A 7,910-nucleotide genomic window follows, 5' to 3' on the forward strand; every position below is an offset into this window, starting at 1 on the left:
AACTTGTGGCTTGTAACTTCACTTCACTAGTAACTTTTGAATTTGTGAATTCTCAAATGATTCAAGGGGGGAAGTTTTAAACTCTACTTTCCATTTTTCTTTGGGGCTATTTCAAGATTTTTAGAAGTTTTTTTAAAAAAAAAATACAACAACCCAGCATGATATCATTTTTCAAATATCAGCTTGGCAGGCATAAAAAATGTGGTGACGGTATAGGGAAACAGTTTCACACACCATTGTTGGAATTATATGTTGTAATATTTGGAGAGGGCAATTTTACAATATCTATCAAAAACTTAAAAGCAAAATTTGTCTCAGAAATTGTGCTGAGGGTAAAGAAATACATTTTATTGCAAATGTATAAGGAAATGTATTTATATTAGAAAAAGACTGGAAACAAATGAAATACTTATCATTAGGTGATTGGTTAAATAAATTATGGTATAACATAGGCAATGAGTTACGTGGCTTTAGACCACAACTTCTGTAGGTCTTGAACCAACTTCCCTTTTGCAGTGTAACAGTCAGGTTCCAATCAGGAACATATAAAACACTCTAAGTATTTGGATGGAGGGAATCTAATGTAAGGGACTGGTGACATACTCAGGGATCAGCATTAGAGAAAGCTGGTACAGATACAGCTTTTAAAATAACAATGCTCAAGGACATAAAAGACAAATTTGAGAATTTGGCATGTTATAAGAAAGGAGGCAGATGGAAATTCTATAACTTAAAAATAGAATATACACATAAAAGCATATTACACAGTGAATTGGAAGGTAAGTTATATCCAGAATGAAGCCAGGTACGAAGTAAGGGGACAAAGAGATGGGAACAAGAGATTAAGAGGCATAAGTGATACAATGAGAAGGTCTAACATACCTTTAGTTGGAGTCCCAGAAGGAAATTAGAAAGAGAATGGTATAGAACTAATATTTGAGCACACAATAGCTGAAAATTTACCAAAACTAAAGATACATATCTACCAATTTAACAGCCCAAAGAATCCCAAGGAGGATTACTTACTAAAAAAAAAAAAAAAGTCCATATCTATACATATCATAGTAAAACTGGGATAAACAAAAGACAGAGAAAAAAATCTTAAGCCATTAACAAAAGAATATATTAAACAGATAGATGAACAGTTGACTGCTCACCAGCTGACTTCTCATCGAGTCAGAAACTGGTGGCTTGGTGCCTGCAGTGTGACAAGAGAATTTCATGCTCAGCCTAGAATTCTGTTTCTAGAAAAAAATGTTTCTTAAAAATGAAGGTGGAAACTGAAAATATCACAACATCATTAATCAGCTATATATACATATTTATCGCTCAGTCATGTCTTACTCCTTGTGACCCCTTGGACTGTAGTCTGCCAGGCTCCCCTGTCTATGGAATTCTCCAGGCAAGAATACTGGGTGTAGGTTGCCATTCCCTTCTCCAGGCGATCTTCCCAACCTAAGGATCAAACCTGGGTCTCCCCTATTTCAGGCAGATTTTTTTTACTGTCTGAGCCGCTAGGGAAGCCCAATACTCTGATATCAAATAAAAAGTTTAAGGGAAAGGAAGAATGAAGGTAGAATAACAGGACAGCATGTTTTAAATGATGTTTTTCAAACACAAGGAAAATGACCTCACAGGAAAGTGAGGGAGGGAGAGAAGACTGAAGAGCAATATGAAAGTAATTAAAATAGTAAATATGTGGATAAATGTAAATAAACATTTGATGTAGAAAATAATAATAATGTGTTTTTATTACATATGTATATACATTTGCATATACATAATTAATATTCACAAAATAATAGCATATAAGACAGGAGATAAATAGTTAAAGTATTTAAGATCCTTTCATTATCTAGGAAGAAGATAAAACTAGGCTTTCATAAGTCAAGAATGGATCGTTTATTTCCTTGCCCATTAAAAGAAAAGCACAAACTTCCAAATCAAAAGAAGGAAATAGAATAATTCTAATCTAATCTGAAAGAAAGTAAGAAAAGAGATAACAGAATTTAAATCAGGTGGGATAAATAATAAGCAGTGTGGGGCTTCCCTGGTGGCTCAGTAGTAAAGAATCCACCTGCCAAACAGGAGACTGGTTGGATCCCTGATCTGGAAAAATCCCACATGCCATGGAGCAACTAAGTCCATGTGCCACGACTATTGAACCTGTGCTCTAGAGTCCAGGAGTTGCAACTACCAAAGCCCATGCACTCCAGAGCCCATGCACCGCAACACAAAAAGTCACTATAAGCAGAAGCCTGTGCACTGCAATGAAGAGTAGCCCCTGTCACTGCAACTAGAGAAAAGCCCACACAGCAACAAAGACCCAACACAGCCAAAAATAAAATAAATACATGAATAAAACTATTTAAAAGATAATAAGCAGTGAATAAAATTGAAACCCAAACATATCAGAAATTATATATTAAAGACCTAATACCCATTATAAAAAAGTTATCACACTGATTTAAAACAACAACTATATGCTATTTCCAAGAGGCACATTTAAAACAAGGATACAGAGGAAATTCTCTGGTGGTCCAGTGAAAGTCCACTGGACTCAGCACTTTCACTGCCATGGCTGAGGGTTCAGTCCCGAGCCACAAGTGGCACAGAGTGGCCTAACCACTCCCTCCAAACAAACAAAATACCCAAGGATACAGAAAAGGTTGGAAGTGAAAGGATGGGAAGAGTTATGCTCAGTTCAGTTCAGTTCAGTCGCTTAGTCGTGTCCGACTATTTGCGACCCCATGAATCTCAGCACGCCAGGCCTCCCTGTCCATCACCAACTCCCAGAGTTCACTCAGATTCATGTCCATCGAGTCGGTGATGCCATCCAGCCATCTCATCCTCTGTCATCCCCTTCTCCTCCTGCCCACAATCCCTCCCAGCATCAGAGTCTTTTCCAATGAGTCAACTCTTCGCATGAGGTGGCCAAAGTACTGGAGTTTCAGCTTTAGCATCATTCCTTCCAAAGAACACCCAGGGCTGATCTCCTTTAGAATGGACTGGTTGGATCTCCTTGCAGTCCAAGGGACTCTCAAGAGTCTTCTCCAACACCACAGTTCAGAAGCATCAATTCTTCAGCACTCAGCTTTCTTCACAGTCCACCTCTCACATGCATACGTGACCACTGGAAAAACCATAGCCTTGACTAGACAGACCTTTGTTGGTAAAGTAATGTCTCTGCTTTTCAATATGCTATCTACGTTGGTCATAACTTTTCTTCCAAGGAGTAAGAGTCTTTTAATTTCATGGCTGCAGTCACCATCTGCAGTGATTTTGGAGCCCAAAAATATAAAGTCTGACACTGTTTCCTTATCTATTTCCAATGAAGTGATGGGACCAGATGCCATGATCTTCGTTTTCTGAATGTTGAGCTTTATGCCAACTTTTTCACTCTCCACTTTCACTTTCATCAAGAGGCTTTTTAATTCCTCTTCCCTTTCTGCCATAAGGATGGTGTCATCTGCATATCTGAGGTTATTGATATTTCTCCCAGCAATCTTGATTCCAGCTTGTGCTTCTTCCAGCCCAGTGTTTCTCATGATGTACTCTGCAAATAAGTTAAAAACAGTATACGGCCTTGATGTACTCCTTTTCCTATTTGGAACCAGTCTATTGTTCCATGTCCAGTTCTAACTGTTGCCTCCTGACCTGCATATAGGATTCTCAAGAGGCAGGTCAGGTGGTGTGGTATTCCCATCTCTTTCAGAATTTCCCACAGTTTATTGTGATCTACACAGTCAAAGGTTTTGGCGTAGTCAATAAAGCAGAAATAGATGTTTTTCTGGAACTCTCTTACTTTTTTGATGATCCAGCAGATGTTGGCAATTTGATCTCTGGTTCCTCTCCCTTTCCTAAAACCAGCTTGAACATCTGGAAGTTCACGGTTCACATATTGCTGAAGCCTGGCTTGGATAATTTTGTACATTACTTTACTAGCATGTGAGATGAGTGCAATTGTGCAGTAGTTTGAGCATTCTTTGGCATTGCCTTTCTTTGGGATTGGCATGAAAACTGACCTTTTCCAGTCCTGTGGCCACTGCTGAGTTTTCCAAATTTGCTGGCATATTGAGTGCAGCACTTTCACAGCATCATCTTTCAGGATTTGAAATTAGCTCAACTGGAATTCCATCACCTCCACTAGCTTTGTTCGTAGTGATGCTTGCTAAGGCCCACTTGACTTCACATTCCAGGATGTCTGGCTCTAGGTGAATGATCACACCATCGTAATTATCTGGGTCATGAAGATCTTTTTTGTACAGTTTTTCTGTGTATTCTTGCCACCTCTTCTTAATATCTTCTGCTTCTGTTAGGTCCATACCATTTCTGTCCTTTATCGAGCCCATCTTGGCATGAAATGTTCCCTTGGTATCTCTAATTTTCTTGAAGAGATCTCTAGTCTTTCCCATTGTGTTGTTTCCCTCTATTTCTTTGCATTGATTGCAATAATAAAAAAAAAGCTGATGTTACTAATACCAGAAAGAAAAAAAAAAGTAAGCCAAAGGCATTACTATAGATAGAGTTTTACTTCTCTAAGTAAGGAAGATGTAGCAAGTCTGTAATTGCATGTACCTAATGGCATGGCCTCAAATATATTATGCAAAACCCACATAACTAAGTAGAAATAGATAACTCAACAATTATCTCATTAATTGATAGGACAAGTGGATAAAAATTCATAAGGAGTAGAGAAGATTTGAACAATACATTACAAAATTGATCTAATGTCTTTATCTAGGTGACTGCATCCAGAGTCTGCAGAACACATGTTCTTTTCCAGTGCTTGTGGAATCTTCATTAAGGTCAAACACACACTGGGCCATAAGCAAATCTCTACAAACATAAAAGGATAGCAACCATATACAGTATGATTTCTAACCAAAATGCAATAACAAATTATAACTAGGAATTTCCTGTATGTTTCAAAATTTAAACATGCACTTCCAAATAACCTAGGTTATCTGTTATAATTATCTGTGTTTTGTTCTTTCTTATCATACCAGAAGTCTACCAGAAGAGAATTTTAATTCTCTTTTCAAAGTACCAACCTTGACTTTTGATCCTCTCTGTTGTGTTACAGTTTCATTGATTTTTACTCTCATCTTCTTTATCTCCTTTAACTTTTAAAAATAAGACAGATCATTAATCAACTTAACAATACTGTTTATGTGAAGTTTTATAAAATACAAAGTGCTTTCTCATTAATCCTCAAAGCAACTTTGTGAGTTGGGTCTTTTCCTTCATTTTTACAGATGGGAAAATTATAGATAATTATCACATTCACCAGAATACTGACCCCAGATCAGAGGAACTTCTCCTGCCATTCCAGGGCCTCCTTTTATTCTCTGAAGTCTTCAGGAACACTTAACCAAAACAGCCATGGTTAAGATAGTAGAAGCTTAGCTCTCACCAATCCTTCCTTCAGTAGTCTCCAGCATGCCTATTACCAAGAAAACAGAGGGATGGGGAGGGAGTCGGGAGAAAACTGTGTACAGCATGAGTGGGCAGGCTGCCTAGCCAAAGAAGCAAGTGTGAAGCAGCCCTTGATCAACCCAACACTCTGGGTCACTGGACTAGAGCTGGAGGCTCTTCTTGTTGACCACTTTTCCAGGGGAAAAAAAAAAAATTTGCTTAGAAACAATGGATTGCTTGCTTAGAAGCAAATACCACAGAGTAAACATATCCAAAAAAATATTTCTTCTCAAATCTTGTGTGGGGTGGTCCTTGGGGGATTTTCTTGGCTTGAAGATGGGGCTGTATTCCATTGCCTGAGTGTCTGTCTAGATGTATGAATCCTTGGACAGGGGCCACCACACTGTCAGACTTATTTCCCACACCCTTCTACGAATGCTTCTCATTCCAAGCACATTTCTAAGGGCTCTAATAACACTAACCTCCTCAACCCTCATTATAACCTCTGATGTTGTTACCATTATTATCCCAACAAGAGGTAGATGAGGACACATGAGCAAAGAAAACAGGAGGTTTAGTTACTTGCTTAGTCATCTGGGAATAAGTGAGAGTCCTTACTTGAACCCCAGCTTCATGGCGGAGAGACTGCTCTTGGCTACTACTCTGTGTTGCCTCTCTGCGTGGGATTCACACAAACTCCTTCCTGAGCATAACTGATACTATTCACAGCCTGAGAAGAACTGCCAGGAACACTCAATGGAAAGAAAAATGGAGTTAAATATTCTGACTTCCTTCTGCACGTCTCCAGTCAAGGCCCTCAGCTGAGGTTGGGGAAGAGGCATGGAGAGACTTCCCAGGCCAGGGAATTCCCTAGGAAACCTTAAGGTCCTGATGCAGACAGACTGCAGGTCCCTACTGTCTGTCCTCAGCTGGTTGATCCTTAGGTGACCATTTCTCATTTTTTAATCTCATGAGGGAAAATTTCCCTTGCATTTCATGACTGCTGGTCAGTACTTTTTACCTATAGTGTCTCTGTACATAAACCCTGATGAAATTATTTTTCAGGCTTTTGCTTTCAGACAAATTAGCTAGAAATAGAGTGTACTCCTATGGAAAGCTTTTTCAAACTCAGTGTTTATTAAGGTTTTGCTTCTATTGCTTCTCTCTCCACTCACTCCTTCTATGAGTTCCATAAGGACTGAACTCACTTCAGAATCTTTCCCATACTCCTCCCAACTGTGAGACCTTTAGTAAGTTTTGTTTCTTACCCCCTAGGAATTTTCTCAGTTCAAATAAAATTTCTAATTTATTGGCACAAAACTGTGATATAATATCTTATTGTTTTAATGTCTGTAGCATTTGTAACACAAAACTTTAGAAATCTGCTGAGACTTCAAGAGAATTTATTTACACTGTTGTAACAGGGAAAGATTTAAAGGGAATCTCTCCCCAAACATGAGGAATGAGAGAGGTCTTATAGGGCAAAGAAACAAAAGCAGCACTGAATACTGCAGTTTTGGTGGGTTTTGTAAGGTAGGTATTGTGATCTTTTTTTTTTTTTAGGTATTGCAATCTTACAGAAATGAGTTGTGCTTCTTTCTGATCTGGCTCATCGTGACTGTTACATTCCTGTTCTCAGAACTGTTGAGTCAGGAATTTAGGAGTGAGCTATTCTCAGAATAGCAGAGAGCAAGGTCAGTGTATGTTCAGAGAAAAAAAATTTACAGTTCTCTGTATTCTCCCTTTTTATCCCTGACTTTGCTTATTCAGGCTTTCTCTTTTTTTTCTTGATCAGTCTCACCAGAGGTTTGTCAGTTTTATTAATCTCTTCCAAAACACACAGACATTTGGCTCTAGTCTCTATGCTGCTGCTGCTGCTAAGTCACTTCAGTCATGTCTGACTCTGTGCAACCCCATAGACGGCAGCCCACCAGGCTCCCCCATCCCTGGGATTCTCCAGACAAGAGCACTGGAGTGGGTTGCCATTTCCTTCTCCAATGCATGAGAGTGAAAAATGAAAGTGAAGTCACTCAGTCGTGTCCGATCCTCAGCGACCCCATGGACTGCAGCCTACCAGGCTCCTCCGTCCATGGGATTTTCCAGGCAAGAGTACTGGAGTGGGGTGCCATTGCCTTCTCCGCTGGTCTCTATAATGTTTTTCTATTTTGTTAGTTTCTGCTCTTTATTACTTCCTGGTAACTTCCATTAGGATTTGATTTTCTTTTTGAAGTGTTGCTTAGGTGATTAATTACCAGGTTTTCTGATTGTCTGAAATATCTTTTAAGCTATAAATTTCTAAGCACTGTCTAAGCAATATCTCTCTGGTTTTGATATGTAGTATTTTCATTTTCAGTTGAAAATACTTTCTTCTTTGAACTGTGATTTTAAAATGTTTATGCAAATTTCTGAATAGACATGCTTTATACATTTTTTTTATTAATTTCTAATTTCAGTTATTTAAATTTTGTTCAGATTTACTTTCTGGTCCAGCA

General features: G+C 38.6%; 1 long non-coding RNA gene across 1 annotated transcript; it reads right to left on the reverse strand.

Annotated features, from left to right (window-relative positions):
- Positions 1–274: 274 nt before the first annotated feature.
- Positions 275–7,061, reverse strand: LOC138988537 (uncharacterized). The gene is made up of 3 exons (XR_011464815.1): positions 5,303–7,061; positions 5,055–5,126; positions 275–4,435 (listed from the first exon to the last, which is right to left on the reverse strand). It is a non-coding gene; the product is annotated as an uncharacterized lncRNA (long non-coding RNA).
- Positions 7,062–7,910: the final 849 nt, after the last annotated feature.

Source organism: Bos mutus, chromosome 7 (genome assembly GCF_027580195.1).
Source record: "Bos mutus isolate GX-2022 chromosome 7, NWIPB_WYAK_1.1, whole genome shotgun sequence".
In the NCBI taxonomy this organism is placed as follows: Eukaryota; Metazoa; Chordata; class Mammalia; order Artiodactyla; family Bovidae; genus Bos; species Bos mutus.